The 23708-nt window shown below is 38.7% G+C and overlaps 1 pseudogene; it reads right to left on the bottom strand.

Moving 5' to 3' along the window:
- Positions 1–270: 270 nt before the first annotated feature.
- Positions 271–23616, bottom strand: LOC114472919 (cGMP-dependent protein kinase 1-like; annotated as a pseudogene).
- Positions 23617–23708: the final 92 nt, after the last annotated feature.

The following is a 23708-nucleotide window of genomic DNA, read 5'->3' as shown; positions in this document are numbered from 1 at the left end:
TTTAAGAAAATGTTTTACTATGTGTACAAACAGCGCAAAAATAATATTCAGGCAGTGACACACAAGAAGAGTTTCCTTTTATAAGTATAATGTTCTTTAAAGTGCTGAATAAAACACATGAAAAAAAAAATAATCAAAGTAAAGGTAAATAATTCCATTTTAAGCCTGGAAACAGTTCAGAGACGAGTCATCAAAAATAACCGATTCCATGTGTTTTTATAAAATTACTAATTATAAAGAATTCTGAATTACAATGAGGGAAGTCAGGTCTGGAGAATTAAAAAAAAGAATCTTTATTTTATGGGCAAAATCTGTTACTAACATATTGAGGAATACTTCTTCCTATCTTTACAATGACACAGCACTAAATCCTGATTAGTAAACAATTTATTCACTGCAGGAATTCACACTGGGAGCGAGTTCATTACTTAGTTTTAATCACTTTGAAGACCATAGATATTAAGTCAAAGAATGCAGGGGTGGAGTTGAGATTTTAAAAGTGAGGGTATTCTAAGGGTAGGGCAAATGTGTGTTGTTTTAATAATAATAAGAAAATTCAAAACTCTATTTACATTTTCAGAAATTTCAGGTGACCCCCATTTGATCTCCAGGCGACCACCACATAAAGTCCCCACCCCAAGGTTAAAAAACACTCATATAGTGGCTCCTGAATAGATTTATTACTATAGTTTTTATCATTTCCGGTTATCTCACGCCTGGGGTGCGACCAAGACTGACACTTTATTATCACTCATCGCATACCCCCATTTGAGAAACACTGCTCTAGGGGAAGTCACGTCACATCTGAGAGCGCTCATGAACACCCTGAACACCACGCTGACATTAAAAGCAAAGGGAACTGTTAGAACTCGTGGTCCCAGCCGGACTCCTCGTCAGGAGGAGGCTCCTCGGTGTCTTCGGGGAAGTAGTCAAAGTTGCTGGTGTCCAGAGGTCCGCGCACCTGAAACACAAACAGTGAACACATCCTTCACATCAGTAAAAGTAAATGTACTCACTCACTTTCATTATTCAAAAAAAAAAAAACCGACACAATCAAAAATACAGGATTTACATCTGTGAATACAGATAAGGAGACGTTTCTGGCTATATGCGGACCATGCAGTTGCAAGGGCCACAAGCTACTAGAGAGCCCAAAAGCTGAAATGAAAAACTTAGCTGTCTTTATCCTCTAATGTGAAGGAAAACTACTGTATATATTTCTATTTAAACCAAGAGAGGTAAAAATAGAATTAAATATATATTTTGCACCAACCACAATGTGTGTAACATATCCAATAATGCAAAAATGATTAGTAACATAATTGATAATGTTGACTACTAGGGGTGTCCCGATCCGATATTGATACCGGATATCGGTCCAATATCAGCCCAAAAAAAACAAATATCGGATTTAATTGGACTGCATCTCCGATATAAGCCCTCCGATAAGTTTTTGTCCCCGCCCTCAGTTGTTCCCACCACATAATGACAGTAAAAATAACTGAAGTGAACTTGAATTATTGACTATTGTTCTCTGTTTGAGTAAAATCACTTGATCAAGCCTTTCCAACATTCCACACTATAAAATACGTAATAAAAGTATGTATGATTCATGCTGATATTGTATCGATATCGGTATCGGCCAATACTCAAGGCTGCAATATCGGTATCACATTGGAAGTGAAAAAGTTGTATCGGGACATCCCTAGTGACTAGAAAAAATTGTGTCGGCGCGTAGTAAAGTTCATTATCCCAAATACGGGTCAAAATGCATGTTCTTACTCATTCGTTTGAAAGAATCTTCCGTTTTTAACCATATATTATAAACCATTCTAAGACACAACCATCACAGGAAACACAGTCAATTATTTGTCAAACGCCAGCACTGTTCACCTTTCAAGTGATGCCACTGTCAAACTGAATCCATATATTCCATCAAAAGTTGTCTCAAAATCTTCCTAACGCATAATAAATCCAATGAATCACAGTATTTAGTCCAAAACAAAGTAAAACTGCAAAACCAAAGCACGATAAAATCAGGCCTGGTTCATTTTTGCTGCAAGTACCATACCTACCATACACACTGCTGGGCACAGTGTCACTTCATCTTTTACATGGTGAAAAAAACCAAGTCACATGACTCGAGTGCCAAAAAATAACTTGTATTTTAAAAGAACAAGAAATTACTTATGTATATATTTTCTACAATCACTGTGTTAAAGGGGCAAGTATTATGAAAAAATCACTTTATAACGGTTTTGCTACAGTGATATACATTCCTTTAGCCTCATTCAGAGGACCAAGGTTGAAAAAGTTCTGTTTCCTCTCCTCGTTATTCCACATTTTGTAAAAAGTCAGCTCTAAATGGGCGAGTTGGATTTTTCTTGTGTTATAAATCATAAGGGGGAAACTCCTCCTCTTGATAATCCTGGCTCCTCCTACCCTATAAGAATGTGATCTCCTACCTCTCAAATTACATCACAGCTAAAACAAACATAGCAAAGATTGGTTGATATCACAGTTAATATCTTTACATTCAGTATAGAAATAATCCAGTATCTATACCTAAGAGCGCTCACAATCCCTTTTAGTAGCCGTTATATCATCTCGTATCACCTTTATGGGATGATCTGACATGTTTGTGACCCAATGTGATGCAGCGGTCAGACAAAACAATGGACTATTTCTGTGGTCAGGTGAGGTGAGGAGGAGAAGGAAGACTGTTAATGATTTACTGCTGCTGTGATAAACACAAACGCTGAAGCTGAAGCAGCGTGTGTGTTTACGCCCCCTCATGCAGATCCATGAAGGCCCAATTTCAGCCCGTTTTTAGGGTTTGAGTTGAAAGTTCAAATATAGATATTTGTGATACCCACCGTCGGCGTGAAGGGAGGATCAACAGTTCCCTGTCGTAAACCTTCCCAGTTAAAGCCCTCGAACCACCTGAAGGAAGACGGCACGATGGACTCAAACCAAGTCATTGAAGAAACCATCATTCAAAACATTTGTCTGTTCCAGTCCGCTCTCTGCTCACTCACTTGTGTTTCTGGATGTCCCTCAGGCCGTTTTTTCGGTTTCCCAGCCGCTCCGACGGATTATCCCTGAGGAGGGCAGAGGGTTACCATGGATACAAACCGAACAATCCAAACGTGGTAGCGACTAAAGGAAAACCTGCAGGCGCTTGATGAGGTTGGCGGCGCTCTTGGTGATCTTCTTTGGAAACTCGATCATGTCGATGCCTTTGAGGATGATGTTGTACGTCATCATTGGATCGGATCCCGAAAAAGGTGGACTGGGAGGGGGATCAGAAACAGAAACAATGGGTCACTTTCCCAAGTCTAAAGGTCTAAATCAGGGGTTTTCAACTGGTCTCACCCTGGGACCCACATTTTGCCATGGTCATTAAATCGCAACCCACTGTTTTTTAGAAGTTATTCAACCAAATTTAGTTTTTCAAAAATAGCTGTTGAAAACACTTACAGTAAATAATCTTTTTTAAAACATAAATCTATATATTTTCCTGTGCAACATGTCTGTCAAAAGAAAAGTATCTTTCAAAATAGAATACATGAGAAACATTAAGTATTAATTCATTTTTGACCAGCTGTCCGCGATCCACCCAGAACCGTGACCCTCTTTTGGGTCCCGACCCACCAGTTGAAAACCACTGATCTAAATATTCAAATACCAGTCACACGTTAGTGTCAAAGACATCTAAAACTAGTCACAGGTCATTATCAAACTGATGTTTCCTAACCAGACGCTGAGTCACAAAACAAAGTCCATCTGGAAACCAGTCCAGAAATGTTCATATCTGAGAACATTTAATGTGGTACCTCCCACTGAGCAGCTCAAAGACCAGTATTCCCAGTGACCAGCAGTCGGCCGAGCTGTCGTGGCCCTTGTTGAGGATGATCTCAGGGGCCACGTACTCAGGAGTCCCACAGAACGTCCAGGTCTTCTTTCCCAGACCCACTTTCTTAGCAAAGCCAAAGTCCACCTGACGGAGGAGACACAGGAACATCTGCGCTTGTATTTACAGTAACTGTGGTTATATACTGTTTAAACCAAGTATTGTAGGTTAAGTGGACCAGTGGACTGTCTCTATAGAGGAGTGGACCAGTGTTGTTAAATTTCATTACATATATATATATATATATATATATATATATATTACTGGTATATATATATATATACAGTATATTCATCACTAGGTGGAGTTGAGTGATGTTACTATTTTATATTTTAGAATAATGCGACTCACTGTTTTCTTCTTCTGCTATGCTAAAACTGTTAGGGCAACAGGGTTGCACGAATGCAGTGGGACACAGATTCCTTGCATAATATTCATATTTCAAATCGTATATATATTAAAACAAATGTTTCCATGATTACAAGAGACATCGATCAACAAAATAATACAAAAGAAAGGGAAGTTAAGTTGGATTTGAAGTGTTTTAGTTGAGGTTTGGTCATCAAGGGGGTGGGATCAGAGAAAAATTAAAATTTAGGTGGTACTCCAGAATTAAAAAAAAACATTTTGTTGACATACTTTCATGTATATATCCACGTGGGTGAAGCTCTGTGGTTTTATAGTATGTCAAAGGAGCAACAGAACAGCTTTGTTAACTTTATTTATATATAAGTATACATCAGGAGGAGGAGCAGACTGAAGTTATAGAATATAGATGTCGAAGAATAGTCTGAGGTTACATATTACAGACGTAGAGGAACAGACTGAGGTTATATAATATAAACATATGAGAATAGACTGAGGCAGAGGTGGACTGGCCATCTGGCATACCAGGCATCGTCTCGTGGGCCATCGACCTGAAGTAGGCCGGTCCGGTCTGCAAAGTTTTTTTCTTTTTTTTTTGGCAAGGGAGTGGAGGCAGACATGGTAACGGGGCCAAAAATGGTCCAAAAAGTGGAAAAAATGTGGCAAGAAAAGAGTGAAAAGTGACTAAAATGGGCCAAAAGTGATTAAGGCCAAAAATGGGCAAATAAAGAGGAAGAGGTGGTATGTAAAGGCAAAGGGTAGCTTAAATGATCAAAATGTGGCAAACAATAGTGAAAAAGGTCAAATTGTGGCAAACAACAGTGGGCAAAAAATGGGAAGAAAGGGAAACTAAAGGTAACTAAAGTCTTTTAAAAGGAAAGTTGTATAATGGACAAAAGAATTTAGGTAAAAAGGGTTAAAAACTTTCCCCCTCTTAAGGTTTTCTGGGGGAATAATAATAAAAATTAGGACATAAAGAGCCACATGTTACGCATCACTGACTTAATAACGACTTATTTGGTGTCGCTGATCATGTAATGGGCTGATCCGGATAGAAAATTCCAGGGCTGAATTTTTGTCCCAGTCCACCCCTGGACTGAGGTTATATATGAGTAGAGTAGATGTATTAAAAATTTAGAAGAACAAACTGAGGTTATATAATACAAATGTGGATGAGCACTACAGACTGGGGTTATATTATAGACTGAGGTTATATAATATATGAATGGAGGAACGGACCAGCTTAGCGTAGCCACGGTTGTCCAGGATGATGTTTTCTGGTTTCAGGTCTCTGTAAATGATTCCTTTGGAGTGAAGCGCGGACAGAGCTTCAATCACACAGCCAGTGTAGAAACGAGTGATGCCGTCGTCAAATGAACCCCTAACACCACACACACACACACACACGCACACACACAAAGGAACAGGTATGTTATTGACTCACTTTTATCCTTTTGTTGTGTCTGTTTGTTTAGTGTTTTTGTATTTCTTGTCATTCTGTAATGGTTTTCTTTTACTTCTCACATTATGTCATTTGCTTCCAGTTTCCTCCCATTTAAAATATTTCCTTACTGTAATAACTAGGGCTGGGCAACATATCCAGATTCAAGATATATAGTTTTCTATTTTGGCCACATAGAAAACTACAATTATAGCTCATTTTGTATCAAAATACTTGTTTTAGGAGTATTTTCAGAACAGCATTAAAACCACAGTTAGATGGATTTCTGAGTGCATTCCTAAACCCCAGAACTCCCCTCAACAAACCACACTACAAAACTCACTCACACGTGCTGTCCCTTAGAGAGAGAAAAAGCCAAAAGTGGCACCTATTGTTCATCTGTTGGCATTTAGATTCATAAATGTAACCCTGAATTGTTTTTCTGGTCTGAATTTATTTGAATTAAAAATATCAAGATTAATAACGTATATCACCATTTTGAAAAAAATATTGAGATATGAGTTTTGGTTCATATTGCCCAGCCCTAGTAATACCATTTTTTTCTTCCTGTTTCATGTCTTGTTTCAGTGGTGGTTGAATCTTGTTTATATTGTTTTATTTATTCATTATTCTGAATTATGGTTTTTTTTTTCCTGTTGTGTAGTTTTCTCCCTGTGTCTGTGTTACTCCTTACTTGTTCTGAGTTTGTGTGAGGCTCTCTCTAATTTGTTCTCTCACAGGTCAAACCCATCCCCTTGATTACTCGCTATCTAAGGAGTGCAGAAACACGTGGCGTTTGCTGTGGGATTGTTCTCATCATGTCAACAGTTCTAGTCACTCAGGATTGATTCTTTGTGATCTTTTGGTTTCACAATGAGCACTATTTAGATTTTTTGTGTGTATTTTGAGTAAACTTACCGATCCCTGAGCACAGACCACAGCTCTCCTCCCAGGCAGGCTTCCAGCAGCATGTACAGATTTAGCGTCTCTGAATGTCCGGAACAACCTGCACAGAGTGTCAAGAGTCATCCTCTCTGACGGCGAACATGTTGGTGTTTTTGGCTTGGGATGTGCAAATCTGACCTGATGATGAATGGACTGTGGACCTCCATCATGATGCGCCGTTCGGATAAAATGTGTCCCTGTTGGCTTGTGTCCAGGATGTGACGCTTCTTCAGCACTTTGAGCGCAAAGGAACGGTTTGGGTCGCTCTTTAACTGAACCTGCACAACGACAGAGACAAACTTTACTGCACTACATGCTCAAAACCCCTTTAGGATTTATGAGAAAATAAACATTCATTTTAAGTCTTTTAATGATAATGGTTGATGAAGTGCTCGAAACCAAAGAGAATGAGCCCACAAACATTTCTCCCTATTGCCTTGAACAGATTGTGTGATACATTTTGTACTGCTATTCTGGGTATGATGGTGTTTCACGGCCACAATAAAGTTTTTTTTTTAGACTTTGAGAACAAAGTTATAACATTGTAAGAATGAACTGGTAATATTACAAGAATAAAGTCATAATATTAATTATTACTAATATTATGATAATAAAGTTTGTAATACTGATGATAATGTGGTGTGGATGGGCCAAAGATTAAGTATTTCCTCATTTGAAAACCTGTACTGAAGCACTCCACTGATTCAAGGGACAACTCTGCGTATCGAAATCAGTATATTTGGAGATGCAGATAAACTATCGTTTTTTCTCTGAAAATGATGACTTTATTCTTTTATTATAAAATGTTTTTTTCCTCGTAAATTTAACTATATTCTCATTGTCAGCTTTTTTTTGTACATCTGTGATCAGGTGAGAGCCGTTTCGGGCTATAGGCAAGGCAGGCAAGGCAAATTTATTTGTATAGTGCATTCATACTCAAGACAACTCAATGTGCTTTACATGATAAAACATTCAATTGTTGAAAATCAATAAGAACATTTAAAATCATCAGTAAAATCAATTAAAATCATCATTAAAATCATCAGTAAAATCAATTAAAATCAATTAAAATCATCAGTTAAATCAATTAAAATCATCAGTAAAATCAATTAAAATCATCAGTAAAATCATCATGACATCAACATGACTAAAAATCTCTCTCTCAATCATATGCAGTAGAGAAAAAAAGTGCCTTTAACTTTGATTTAAAAATGTTCACATGTGATGCTGACTTCAGCTCTGCTGGCAGTTTGTTCCACTTCTTGCAGCATAACAACTAAAAGCAGCATCACCATGTTTACTGTGAACTCTGGTCTCACTATCTGACCTGTGTCCATAGATCTGAGCATAGTCTATAAGCAGACTATGACTTGCATATAGCCCCATCAGCCACTAGGGGGCTTAAGGCGGATGAAATGTAACTATCTTTATCCCTAATATGCTTACAAATGAATGTAGGATATCAGAATAAAATAAATTGTTATCAGGTACTGTTGCTCATGTTTTGAAAGCGTAAATGAGTCAAAATCATACAGTGTGTGGCTTGTGCGGGAGACTTGTTTGTGGTCTAGGCTGGGAGGGTGGAACATTTTGTCCTTTGTAGACCTTTAAGTTAGCAAGGTGTTCTTCTGTATTAGAACTTTTGTTCTTGTGTCCCTACTTTTGTACTGCACACGCACACACGCACGCACACGCACACGCACACGCACACACAAACACACACACACACACACAACCACACACACACACACACACACACACACACGCACACAAAACACAACAACACACACACACCCAACACACACACACCACACACACAAATGAGTTTCGATGCTAGCGTTCCTAAGATCTGAAATAAAGGGTAGTAAACCACGTGTGTCCCTAAATCCTTTGGTGGCGCCCTTTCCTCACCTGCTGTGATGAATTCGCTAACATTACGGCACAAATAGGTGCCCGTGTAGACGTGGTTGAAACCGCCCTATTAAAATGAACATTTTGCTCATTCAACATGGAGAGGTGACATTTGAAGAAGTTAAATTGGAGGCAGGAGGACTTCTCTGTATGCTGCACAAACATTCAATAAAAAGTAAATAAACAAATAACATTGTTTAATAAATCTAATGTTTTTCCCCCTGATTTAATGTGGCTGCTCTGTCAGGTCATGTAACTTTGCTCTTATCAGTCCATGGAAAACAGGAGCAGCTTTAGACAGAAACTGTTGATGTCATTGATATGAGTTACTGCAGCAACAGATAAATCAGTCAGCAGCACTTGAAGATGATCTACTGAGAATCATCCAGCAGGTAGGGGTTGAACCACTACATCATTTTAAAGGTCGACTTTATGTGCATAGTAGTCGAGTAGACGTCAACTAGTCGAGCCGAAGCCGAGCCAAGCGGTAGCCGAGTGCCGGTGTTGTGTCAAAATCTGTGACCGCAGGTGGCAACAGTCCAACCCCTGCGACTTCTCGGCGGACATTTACTCCCCCTTAAACACGTTTGTAATTCTTCTCCAGTCTGCATTTACTCCACCCATCGGAGCATCATGTTTAAGGGGGTGTAAATAGCTCCGTAATAGCGACAAAGAGGTTTAGCACTCTTCTTCTCTACCGCAGAGAAGCCGCAGCGATCACAGATTTTTTCGGGTCAGACTCGTCTGTTCAAACCCTACCAGCAGGTCTGAGCTCCTGAGTCGTGCTTTGTCCAAACCTTGTTCCATCGCTGTGTAAATGAAGCTCCTTACTATCAAAACGACACGAGAGTTTGACGTTAAAAACATGGAGGAACATAGAACAGCTCAGGTGCGTCCGGAGCGACATCCATGGATCTCTGTGCACAGTGACTCTGCAGCAGCGTCACACCAGACTCCAGCTGTTTCTTCCCTCACACAAACTTTACTCTGCATTTTTATTCAGTGGCTGTTAATATTGACTATTGTTTTATTTCAGTTATTTTCTTACTAGAAAGGTAATTGGAGCCTTATTTTCATCTCTGTGTGCATTGTGTCAACTTCACTGCAGCTATGATCTCGTGTGTGAGTTTGCATCTGCCAGTGGGTCGTACTATTTTCACCGCAAACAGTTCCAGGTTTTATGAATTGCATTGCGTCCATGGCATTCATTTATTAGCATTCCCCCCTCCAACTTTTTTGCTCCCCTTATGTGATATGCCTTCATTACATATTCATCAGAGGGAAACGCGCTAAAATGGATTATGGACGCATTGTGACACGCAGAACACAACAGTCCTGATTCCCTGGGATTTGTAGCCCTTATTAGTGCGTGGAGTGATGTTTGCACGCATTTTAATACCCGGAAACTTTTCGTGAATCCGTCCCTCACAGATTAACGCCGTCACTCACCAGCTCCACCCGACTGAAGCCTCCCATCCCAAGGGTGGAGATGATGTTGAAGTCATTGAGAGTCACGCTGGAGAAGAAGTCGTCCTCTGCCTGAAGTCTGACAACCAGCAAAAACATGTATTTAATTCAACCTATATTTATGAACGAGATTAAAAGTCTCTGTTGTGTAACTGCAGCTCTCACTTGGCTTTGATCTCGACGTTGTCGTACTGTTTGCTGCTGCTGTCATCCAGACCTCCTATCAGCTGTTTGAAGGTCCTGAGAGACACACACACACACACACACACACACACACACACACACACACACACACACACACACAACACACACACACACACACACACCACACACAAACACACACACACCACAACACACACACGCACACACACGCACACCACACACACACACACACACACACACACACGAGGAGCCCACCAGCTGTGAACAAATGGTCCTTTCAAAGTCCAAGTTCAGGCTGAACAAAGCGCTGCACTCACTCCCTGTCGATGACCAAACACATGACTTGGCCCACCGCCGTCACACTCGCCATGCGAACGTCCTCTCTGCGACACAAAGAGGGACATCAGTGTAGACGTCTGGTGTGAGTAAAGTTGCACAGACAGTTTGGAGTCCACAAGATGTAAGTCGACCCCCAGGTTTTTGCTGATCTGCCACTAAGGGGGAAATTCAAAAAATTACTTGATTATGGGCGTTGCTCCGCCTCCTTCAGTAATTAAGACATGCCCAGTCACAGCAGCCCCGCCCTCACAGCGCTGCACAGTTCCTCATTGTACCTGGGAAATTTTGTTGTGCCCTTATATTTGAAGACAGGTGTACAAGAAATCTAAAATACCCACTTATCAGCCACTTACTAATTGCAATTAGGTGATTATAATCTGATAGGCCAACCTTTGTTGACATTGAAATGCTGTGAACATTAATTTCCTATATTATAATACAGCCTTGTTCATTTACTATACTTACAGTTCATATACATGTCAGCACATTGCATATTCACTGTTAACTTAACGTTAATTGTCTTTAAGTTGGACATTTACATTTCATTTTCACTACATATTTTCTTTTAATTTCTCATGCTCACTTATGTGGTTCTCTGACATTCACTAATGACTTATTACACAGATTTGTTGCAGACTTTACACTTTAACACTTTTTTGGAAGGAGTGTATTTTTGGCGCTTGTACATAGCTGATTTTTGACGTACGTCGTTCCTTCCCCTGTGGGCGACGCTAACTGATCCCCATCCAGCTCCTCTATAGGAAGGTAAATTCTCTGTCGCATTTTCCAAGATATTTACACGAGTTCTTTGTTTTTTTTCAACAAAACAACTTTTTACATCCATCCATCTCTCTTTTTAGTTGTTTCCAGGTGTGGTCCCGCTGTCGGCACTAATCTGCCTGTCACTACCTAATCTTTCCACCGAGCGGATCCTTTCAGATTCTTTCAACACATGTGCATAGACTACGTCACTTCCTTCACTCGCGATCCTTACGACAGAGCTGCTGGGATGTGATATTTGAATATAAACTGAGCATACAACGTTTGTTAAATATGTGACTGTTTTGTGGTATTTTTAATAGTTTATGACAAAAAAAAAAACAGATAAAAATACAATACACAACATCGACAATCAAAAATCAAACAGAAAATAAGATAAAAACCAAAATAAATCAGAATTCACTTTTTAAATAGCAGGGTTTCAACCTTTTAAATAGTACACAAACTGCCGTAAAATAGGCCGACAATATGTAGACGAGTTTTGTGCAGTGTTGGAAGGATCTGAAAGGATCCATGAAAGGATTAGGTAGTAACACTGCCATCTCAAGTGGCCTGGGTGGCAGCTCTCGCGAGGCTCGTGACAGCTTTCAGTTTAGAGAGGCAGAGGAATGGTTTTAGTTATTTATCTTTTAGTTATTACTACATTATAATATGGGATATTTACGGCAAAATACTAATACGGGAGGATGCCGGCCATAACGCGAGACTTGGCAGAAATGTTTCTCATGGAGCTGTCAATCAATGCTCACTGAGGGTTTTGAAAAAAGTTCTGTGTAGTTTTACGGCAGTTGGCAACGAAGGCAAGGAGCAAGTCCCTCCTCCCATCTTTTACAGGAGGGGCGGGGCCAACAGTGACGATTAGTAACGTCACTGATCCAAAAAGACGTCACTGATCTACTGTAATCTCAGCCATTAGCAACATTCAAATGTAATAACCGCTGCTCAATCCATAAAGGGCAGGGCAGTCACTCTGACATTTCACAACTAAAAACGCTAAAGTTAAATATTTGACTAAAATGAGAAGAGTGGGACTAGGATTAATAAAGTACTTTACTTCATGCCTAATCATATATGTATTCAGCAGAAAAAAATGGTTTAGGGTGTACTTACACCGACGATTCACAAAATACATTCATACAAGTCAGTCAGCCCTTAATTTTCCCTGCATTTATATTTTAAGCTTTATCTCACTGAGAACTACTTTGTTTTAATTGTATTGTAACCTAACCCATTTTTCTTTGTGATGGTCATTCAAATAGATATAACATTTAGACTTGGGTAAATTAAATGTTTTAATAAGCAACATTTTAAAAATTGTAATTTGTTTAGTAATTTAAGTAATATCACACAAGAAGGAATAGCATGACATAAACGTGACATAAACAGTTAAAAGTGCATTTTATTAGTTAAAGGTAATAAGCAACAAGAGAATATGATTTTATTTGGTTCCGCCAACACAAATAGGTCCACAATTGGAAGTGAGACAAGGCTGTTGCCAGGCAACACAAACATTTTCTGACTGACAGTTGACTAACGTCTATTAGAACGCATGAACAGCGGAGCAATGATGTCTGTAAAAAGTCCCAGTGCTATTGTTGCTCTACAGTATATCAGCACTCATGGAATGCCTCTTGTTCAATCAAATTACTTGGTTGGAAGTAAATGTTGTATACTTTTCTTTTTATTGTACATCTAACTTCACCAGAGTTTAGAATTGCTTTTAAATTATAAAAACTTTTATATCAATAATAAATCTATGAATTAACAGTGTGAATGCTTTACCCTTTGAGAGCCTGCTCTCCAAACCAGTCTCCTTTGGAAAGAGTTTTCTCCGCCGACTGCTCGTCTCCATCCGACGTCTGCTGAGACATTTTCACCTGAGGACAGTGAAAGCACCGTCAGCACATTTCCAGTTTATGTTCCCAACACACGGCAAGTAAAAGGAAAATCCTCTCCATAATGTAAAAATCTGTGCTGTCAAAATAAAAAAGTGTGATCTATTAATTATGCTCAATAATTAATTGATCTCTTTTTTAATCTCACCTAAAAATTGCTGCGAAAAACCCTCGATTTGAGGTATTTTCATTTAAATTAATAACAATATTGTGGCAGATCAAAAGATTTATATATAACAAAGTAGCTTTATAAAGTAATTTATTGTTCTTAACAGACTTGAACAGATACAGGCCTAGCCTGTATTTGAATGCGAGTCCAGTCCCAAGGGCTGCTGCCACCTTTGGTTTTGACCACCAGATGGAATATTGCTGTATACTTTTGTCAATCTCCAAATAATAGAACATACAAATGAAACAAAACATCAAGTTAATATGTAGTTCAATAAAGTTAGCACATCATAAACAGTAAGAACACATTTCTGGCAACACAGCGTGCTCGGACCACGTCGCAGCTGGCACTGTCTGAGTGTCTGCGCTAGCTGTCCGTGCTAGCTGCTACATGTTTAGCATTGAGGTGGTAGCGGAGGCTGCACAAACTCTTTCTCGGACAATTTGCACACAACTGGACTTCAGTTTCCCTTCCGGTTTTTTTAAAAACCAAAATGAACACAAACGACGCTGAGTGGCTCGGCACTCTCCCTTGTTGTTATTGTAGTCTGTGCATCAGTATTATGGGTATACCGTAAATACAATTACCGTGTTAAGGTGACAGCCCTAGTAAAAATATGAAGTAAAATATAAACTTTGACACAGATGACGGTCACATTTATATTGTAACTCTGATGAGGCTAAAGTGTTGTCTTGTCTTGTATTAAAGCAGAACAAAGAGGCCTCGCTCACCTCTCCCTCGCCAATGATGAAGAACGTGTCTCCAGATGCACCCTGTCGGATGATGCAATCTCCGTCGCTGTAGTGAGTCTAGAGACCACAGGGGGCGGAGTTGAGTCACGTTCAAACCAACCTGTTCTTCGTAGCATCACCATGGATAATCACCTCCTCTAGAACATCAGCCAGTTTGCTGAGGATATCCTCGGGCAACGCCTGAAAGGATGGCACCACTGTCGGGACAGTTCAGTGAGAGACACAGTGTGAAGGTGGCTGAATGGTAGAAGCACGCTTACCTGCGCAGGAAGTCAGTGTACTGGGAGTGTTTGATGAGGCCAGTCCTCATCATGATGGTCTGGAAACCCTGGCGGGTCGATTGCCCAGAGCTTGATGTCAGTCAGAGCTGAGAAGAGAGAGAGAGAAACATCTGCTGTCTGCAGAAAAAGCTCAACACATCTTCTCTTGACTTTCTTTGCCTTTTCTTGTATTTCTTTGCCTTATTGTTTTGTTTATTTATCTTGGCTTGTCTTGTCACTATCTTGTCATGATTTCCCTGACTTTTCTTGTCATGTCCTGTCCACTCTTGACTTACGGTATATCTACCTTTTTTTTTTGTCTTTTCTCTGGCCTTGTCATGATCTTGTTGTCTATACCTTGTCATGTCTTATTTTTGTCTTGTCCCTATCTTATGTCTGTCTGTATTGGGTCTTGTTTTGTCAATACTCTGTCTCCCACTATCTACCATTTTTTGTCTCGCCATGCGTTTCCCTGTCTTCTCTTATTTCTTATATTTTGATTGTACTGTCACTATCTTGTCCTGTCTTCTGTTGCCTCCCCTTGTATTTTTTCTCATGTCCTGTCTTCTCTTGACTTACGGTACATCTACCTTATCTTGTGTTTTTATTTCTCTGTCTTACTTTGTCTTGTTTTCTCAACAGTGTCTTGCCATGCATTTCCCTTTGTTATGTCTTATTTCTGTCTTGTCTCCATCTTGTTGTGTTTTGTCTCTATCTTCTTGTGTTGTCGTTGTTCTATCTTATCTTGTTTCATCCTAGCTTTACTTGTACTGTATGTATTTTATCTCATTTTGCCTTGTCTTGTCTTTACTAAAATCTATAATCTTATCTTGTTTCTTCTTGTCTTTAGCCATCTTCTCTTGTTTTGTCCATCTTTTGCCTCGCCTTGTCTTGTCACTATCTTGTCTTTTATCATCTTGCCTTTACTTATATCAATCTTATCTTGTTTTCTTCTCCTTCTCTTCTCTGCCTTGTCCCTATCTTATGCCGGCCTCTATTGGGTCTTGTTTTGTCAATATCCTGTCTCGCTTTACCCTGTCTAACCTTTTTTTGTCTTGCCATGCATTTCCCTGTCTTGTCTAACTTGGTTTGTCTTGCCACTATCTTGTCTTGTCTTCTCTTGCCTTCCCATGACTTTTATTGTCTTGCCCTGTCCTCTCTTGATTTACAGTATATTTACCTTATATTGTTTTGTATTTTCTCTTCCTTACCTTGTATTGTCTTTATCTTGTTGGCACTACCATGTCTTGCTATGCCTTTCCCCGTAGTGTCATGTCTTTTTCTGTCTTGTCCCTATCTTGTTTTGTCTTTTCTCTATCTTGCCTTGTCCATTACCTTCTTGTGTTGTCCTGTTCTGCCTCGCCTTGTCTTGTCACTATCTCTTCTTGTTTCGTCTTGCTTTTTACTTATTATGTATCTTATCTCATTTTGACTTGACTTGGCTTGACCTTTATAGCTATAATCTTATCTTGTCTTGTTTCGTTTTGCCTTTACTTATATCTATCTTATCTCGTTGTGTTCTTTCCCTGCCTTGTCCATATCTAATGTCTGTCTCTTTCGGGCCTTGTCTTGTTGTCATTACTCTGTCTCATTTTACCTTGTCCCGCCTTTATTTGCCTTCTCCTGGCCAGAACTCATTTAAGTACAATATTGAAAAAGATGAGGATCATATCAACTAGTAAGGAAACACTTCCTATTTAACATTATTCCCCGCAAAATGTTTGATTAGCCGGCTACTATTTAATCTTAGCTTCTGTGGTGGTGACTTAATAGTTATTCTAGATAAACAATAAATATCCCTGAATGCATAAAAACACAGTGTGGATGTAAAAAATACTAATATTAGTGGTACTAATGAGAAGTGTGTGTTCACCTGTCACTGAGGCCGTGCGTGTGCAGTTGTACAGAATGGCCAACTCTCCGAACACTTTCCCAGGTCCGATGGTGCAAAGCTTCTTTCCTTGTTTGGTCACTTCCACCATTCCCTCTTTGAACACAAACACACACTCCAGGTAGGTTTATACACACTACATTGACTGGCAGCGTTGCCATGTTGGAGATATAGCAGTTTTATTCTTAGATTTGCAGACAAACTTTGCTATAGCTTTTATTTCTTTTAAGATGAGGTGGTTTAATACCGGTAATATTTTATAATATACTGTACTAGAATATTTAGTTTTAAAGGCATTTTTGCAGGAAAATATCAGCTCTATCTGGCAACGCTACAATCAGTGGTTCAATTTGAATTTGTTGTTGGGGCGGGACATGATTTCGGCCAATCAGAAATACACAACAAGGAGTGGCATTCAGGGTCTTAATAATTTAATTTTAATTTATTGTCATTTGAATTTCAAAAAAGATTCAGAGGATTTTCTGTGGAAACTTCAGCAGCTGTTTGTGAGTGAGAGAACAAAGGTGCCCAAAACACATGGCCACACACACACACACACACACACACACACGCACACACACGCACACGCACACGCACACGCACACACACACACACACACACACATACACACACACACACACACACACACACACACACACACAGCAAAGCAAGGCAAGAAAAGACACGGCATGACAAGGTGAGGTGAAACAAGAAAATCGAAGGCAAGACAAGGCAAAGCGAAGCAAGAAAAGACAAGACAAGATAAGGAGAAGCAATAAAAGAGAAGGCAAGACAAACGAAGCGAAGCAAGAAAAAACAAGGCGAGGCGGAGCAAGAAAAGGCAAGAAAAGACAAGGCGAGGTGAAGCAAGAGAAGATAAGACAAGACAAGGGACAAGGCAAGGCAAAGCAAAGCAAGACAAGAGAAGGCATGAAAAGGCAAGAAAACACAAGACAAGGCACGGCGTAACAAGACAGGAGAAGACAAGGTAGACAAGGCGAAGCAAAACAAGAGAAGGCAAGACAAGGCAAGAAAAGACATGACAAGGCGAAGCAAGACAAGAGAAGGCATGACAATCGAAGCGAAGCAAGAAAAGACAAAAGACAATACAAGGCAAGGTGTAATAAGACAGGAGAAGACAAGACGAGACAAGGTGAGGCAAAGCAAAGTAAGACAAGAGAAGGCAAGATTAGGCAAGAAAAGACATGAAAAGGCAAAGCAAAGCAAGACAAAAGAAGACAAGGCGAGGTGAAGCGAGACAAGAGATGGCATAAAAAGACATGACAAGCCGAGGTGGGATGAGAAGACAAAGCAATCTCTCCACTATCTTTTCGTTCTTCTTTTCTTTTGTTTCTTTGTATCTATTTTTCCTTTGTTTGTCTTTTTCCTTTGGACCCAATCGTGATGAGCCATCTTCCGTATAAAAAGATCAATCATAATGTTCATAAAAGCCACTCACATACGTATAACAATCGGTTGACGTAGCAAACATCATAAAAGCCGTTTTATACAAATAAAGTAGGATCCAAAGTCAGATGAAGTTACATGTACAGAGGTACGACAACTATGTTACTTTGGAATGACAAATTATGTTAAGTTTAATAAACTTTGCTGATTTTTACCCTCCAAGACGTAGACAGTGGAGCCGTCGTCACCCTCCTGGATCACACAGCATCCTTTAGACACAGTAGTGGGACGCATGCAGTCCATGATGGTGTTGATCTTCATAAACACATACACACAAACATACCCAAAAAAAAATCACAAATGAGTTGATGGTTCACTGTCAGTAGGAGAATAAAGGCGAGGGGAAGCGTTACCTGTCCGGGTTCAAGGTGCTTCATGAAGTCGTTTCCCATCAGCGCGCTCTGGATCAGCTCACGAGACCTGCAGACACACAACAAGAACACAACACAAACACAACAAGGTGACACAAAAATAAATAAAACAGACAAAAAGTAGAATGAATACACAATTGTTAAAATGAATTATGCAAAACAACGATAAAAGAGAAACACAGATATTATAAATCTACACAAAACAAAAACCACATACTCACAGAAAATACACAAACATTAATAAAACTATGAAGACAAACTAGTTTATTGTTGCTTGTAGTTGTTTGTTGTTTATAGTTAGTATGTTTTTGTTTGTTGCTTGTTGTTGGTCATTTGAGGGCTGTGAGATAACATAGACTGTATAAAATACAAATATTGTCCACCTTGCAATGTAAGTTGAGCTGTATGAACGTACCATCAAAGCCACAGACTGAACCCAAAATGAGGCGGATACAAGAATAGAAACACGTCTGTGCCTTAGTAAAGGGAAAATGTTCAGATCCCGTTTATTCTCTGATTAATTAATATTGTATAATCTCACAAATTTAAGCATTAACAGTCATCAACTATCTGCCTGCATTCCTTCCTTCCTGCTTTTTCTGCAGCAACAGTGTTGTTTTTGGTCTCAACTATAGATTTTCATTTTTCATTTTTTTAAAGCATTATTCCTCAATTGTGGCAAAATTTGATCTGCATTTCTCTGTGTTTGAAATTAGTCAGACGATGCGTTCCCCACCCCTTTTATGGGCTGAAATCACCTGGCTTTAGTGAACATGTTTATATCCTGCTTTGTAGTAGAACTGAGGGATATTCCATAAAGCGGGTTATGTTCAAACTCTGAGTATGTTCGGACTTAAATGAGGGAAACTCTGAGTATCCCATTCCTAAACGCGAGGTATGTTCTTCTCTGAGTCTGTTACCATAGCAACATTGTCCGTGAACTAAACCTGGTCGCTGGCAGGTTTTATCAAAGAAACCCTGGGTTTTTACCTGGCTCCGCACACCCGAACACCGTTTCTGAACACTTTAATAAACCTTAACACTTTTCTCTGAAACACATTTAATGTTGTGTTGCTTTACGTTTTTTGTTTTTTTTGTTTTTGTGCAAACGATAGTTTTCTTTATAACATTGTGGATACAGATCATTAAGTGAAAGACACTGAGAGGTTGATCTACATTAAAACATCTACTGACATCTGTAGTAAAGTTCTCTGAAAACAAACCTGTGGATAATATAAAGGAGGAGATGATAATTTAAATGAATCCACTTTTAAGGCTCGATTGTTGTTTTATATTGTTATACAGTTAAATATGTAGATCACACAAATTTGAAGGTATGATGGAGCAGTGAATTGTGACGCTGCTCTTGGAAGCGATAGGTTGCGGGTTCGCGTCCTGCTTCAGTGATTTTTAAATGAAATTTTTTAGGACATTGAGATGACTCTGGTGAGAATATTACATTAAAAATCAAGCAGCAGTCACTGTCTTTATATCCAGTGTAACATGAGGACTCTCTATGCAGCCATCCTATGCTGCTGACACATCTCCTCAAACACATTTTATTCATATTATTCACAGCTCGTCACGTCCCTGAAGAGATAAAGTGATGAAGTGACCAAAAAGTGTGACTAATAACGGGTGATTTAAGCCACTATAGTCACTGAAGACTGAACGCACCTTTAGAACAGGCTCATTTTCCTCAAACACCGGCTTATTTCACCCATTAGGATGAATAAATCACTATTTTCCTTGGTTGCCATGGCAGTTTGAGTATTCTTTGATCCATTGATGATGGATTTTTATCGCGCGCGTGCACGTAAGTAACCCAAGGTTTACATACTCAGGGTTGATTAACCCACTTCATACCAGCTGTAATGGAATCCGATACCCAGAGTTTCCAATCGCGGGGTATGTTGACCCAGAGTTTATGGATAGACTCAGAGTTTGTTAACCCTCATTTATGGAATACACCTCAGGTGTGTTTGTCATTAGTTTTTATTGTTAGTTGTTGTTCATGTGGTTGTTGTGAATTGGTCGTTGGTCTTTTTATGTTTTTAATCATTGTTCATTGTCTTTTGTAGTTCACGATTTGTTGGTGTCGGTTGGTGATTTTTATTTGTTGTTTTGTCATTTTTAGCTGGGTTATGGCTGTCTTTTTCCGTTTGTTGCTTGTTGTGTTGTTGTTGTTTATTATTGTTTGTTGCTTGTTGTGGTTTATTATTGTTTGTTGCTTGTTGTGTTGTTGTTTATTATTGTTTGTTGCTTGTTGTGTTGTTGTTGTTTATTATTGTTTGTTGCTTGTTGTGTTGTTGTTGTTTATTATTGTTTGTTGCTTGTTGTGGTTTATTATTGTTTGTTGCTTGTTGTGTTGTTGTTTATTATTGTTTGTTGCTTGTTGTGGTTTATTATTGTTTGTTGCTTGTTGTGGTTTATTATTGTTTGTTGCTTGTTGTGTTGTTGTTGTTTATTATTGTTTGTTGCTTGTTGTTGTTTATTATTGTTTGTTGCTTGTTGTTTGTTAACTTGTTGTGTGCCCACTGACTCGTTGGTTTTGCAGTAGCTGTCGAGCGTCACGTCTGTCAGCTTGGCAGGATCGAGCACTGACGACTCGGCGGAGATGGCCTGGCGTTTGGTGCGCTGGGGTTCATCGGACGATGAAAGAGGCTCAGCTGAGGACGGCGCTACACAACAACAACAACAACACAATAAATACACAACAGACAAACAATCGGCCAAAATAATAACAACTACAATATTTGCACTTCCTAAAGAAAATGCAAGTGAGAATGCAGGTGCTGGCCTGCATCGCACTGCATTAGCATCAGCATTAGATAGCATTAGCATCAGTATTAGTGAGCATTATCATTAACATTAGCCTTAGCGAGCATTAATATTAGCTAGCATTAGCATTAACTAGCTTTAGCATGAACTAACATTAGCATTAGCTTGCATTAGCATTAACCTAACGTTAGCATCAATAATAAAAATAATAGTAATAATAATAATTATGCATTGGATTTTATATTTATTTATCAAAGACACTCAAAGCGTTTTACATTGGTGTGCATTATTCTTTCACTCCACACAGTGGTGGTAAGCTACTGTGTAGCCACAGCTGCCCTGGGGCAGACTGACAGACTAACATAGTATTAGCATTAATCTAGCATTAACATTAATCTAGCATTAGCATTAACCTAACATTACCACTAACCTTGCATGAGCATTTCTTTGCCTAGTTATAGCATTAACCTAGCATTAGCATTCGCCTAACAATAGCATTAGCCTAACATTAAATTTGACCTAGCATTAACATTCGCCTTGCAATAGCATTATTCTAGCATTAGAATTAACCTAGCATTAACATTCGCCTTGCAATAACATTATGCTAGCATTAGCACTAACCTAGCATTACCCTAGCATTAACATTAACCTAGCATTAGCCAAGCAATAGCATTAACCTAGCATTAGCTAAGCTTTAAACTAGCAATAGCTTAACATTAGCAATAAAGTTGAAAAATTGAAAAGGTTAGAAACGTTTTTAACGTATTAGCTGAACATGTTGAAGGTTGAATGGTTTGTAAAAACTGGCGTAGCTCCTGTAGCTTAATCAGCTGTCCACTCTAAAAATGGGACCGAGATGAAAAGTCAGTGCAGTTTCACAAAAAATGTAAAAACTCAAAAATTTTCAAAGTTTCAAATTATAAAAGTACAAGCATTAATCTTGGGAACATCTCGATTGCTTATTTGTCAAAATCAGACAAACGGTGTGGGAGGAGTTAACGAACGACGGAAGAAAAAAAAGGATAACAAGAGTGAGGATGCAGGAGGCATCATCACTAATAAAGTAAGGGAGGTAAGAAAATAAAAGACTTAGAGAATCTTCATCCATCCATCCAACAAATTTAACCCTCAACCCCTCCTTTCTTTTTGCTGCTCGCTTCTGTTCTTCTGCCATGTTGTCGAAACTTAAATAAAAAGTACATTTCTAAGGTTAGACTCATGGTTTGTTCCTGTTTAAATCTATATAGGCTGACCCTTGTCGGGCGTCTGTTCTGTAGCCTTCACTTGCTCAGAGGCACTGCGGTAGAGGCGGAGCTCGGCCTGCAGCTGGCGGATGGTCTCGTCCTTGTTGTCGAGCTCCAGCTCCAGCTCGTCGATCAGAGCATCTCTGTGCTGCAGCTCCTCGATCTTCAGCTGCAGAGCCAGCTGGAGGTCACGCAGCGTGCCAGAGCTCTTCATCACAGCCATGAAGACCAACATCTACAAAACAGGCTAGAAGAAGAAGAAGAAGAAGAAGAAGAAGAAGAAGAAGGAGAAGAAGGAGAAGGAGAAGGAGAAGGAGAAGAAGAAGAAGAAGAAGAAGAAGAAGAAGAAGAAGAATTGAATGGAGGTTATTTTCTCAGTTTTAGAGGTTTTTTTTAATTGAATTTATTAGTCTTATTTTATTTTTCAAAAGAATTGTACATTTTGGTAAACCTTTTATTTTATACAGATGCCTTTGTGGAAAATACATTAAGTTCCATTTGGGCAAGATTTGCTTTCTTCCTTTTTAAGTTTCTACATGAGATGTTTACTGTACACAAGGGAACGTGGCAAGATTTTATTACCAAAAATAAACTTGGTAACTTTTACTTTGAGTACTATATGTATGACTTACTTGTACTCGAGTACAATTTCAATCAAGTAACACAAAATCCCAGTCATATTTTCACCAAAAACTCTTCAACCTCAAAACACTCAAAAAGATCAAACATTAACTAATAAAAGTCCAACAACAAAAATTACAAAACAAGATTGAACTATTATTTAACTCAAAAGACACACAAAAAACAACTCACAAAACAACTAAAGGTTAGTTAAAAAAAATTTAAATAAAAAAATAACCTTATATGGACACAAAAACAAAACAACTGAACCAAATTTGATAAATATGAAAAGAAGACACAAAATCACTGAAAAAATATCACAAATTGATTTAATTATAGGCACAAACAAACAGAAACACGACAACAACAACAAAACTATTAAAGAAAACTAAAATAGATATAAAAGGGCCATGAAAAAATAATACAAAATATAAATATATATATATATATATATATATATATATATATATATATATATATAAAAGATGATGTTCTGGTGGTGTGACAAAGAAGTGAAGCTTAAAAACTAAGAAGAAACCTTTCAGTGTACAATTGTAAAGTATTTTTGTGATTTTTGTATGTGGATTTTATTTAATCATTTATATATATATATATATATATATATATATATATATATATATATATATATATATATATATATATATATATATATAAATGATTAAATAAAATCCACAAACTGGTGTGTTTTCTGGTTTTACTCACTTTCCCAGTCGGGCTGGATTCTCTCCCTCCTGCGTCGCTTCCACCCGTTCCTCGGATGTTAAACCCACTGAGGAGATTCAACAGAAAACAAAGATCAGTCAGTGATTCCCAGTCTGTGGGAACAAACTGAAGGACAATCAGAGCTTTATACAGCTGGTCCTGGCAGACCTCCTACAAAATAAAAGCCCCACAGAGCTGATAAATGGTGAT

The sequence above is a fragment of the Gouania willdenowi genome, chromosome 12 (assembly GCF_900634775.1).
Source record: "Gouania willdenowi chromosome 12, fGouWil2.1, whole genome shotgun sequence".
Classification (NCBI taxonomy): Eukaryota; Metazoa; Chordata; class Actinopteri; order Blenniiformes; family Gobiesocidae; genus Gouania; species Gouania willdenowi.
The sequence above is the reverse complement of the archived record's forward strand: the minus strand, read 5'-3'. Positions and strand labels throughout refer to the sequence as shown.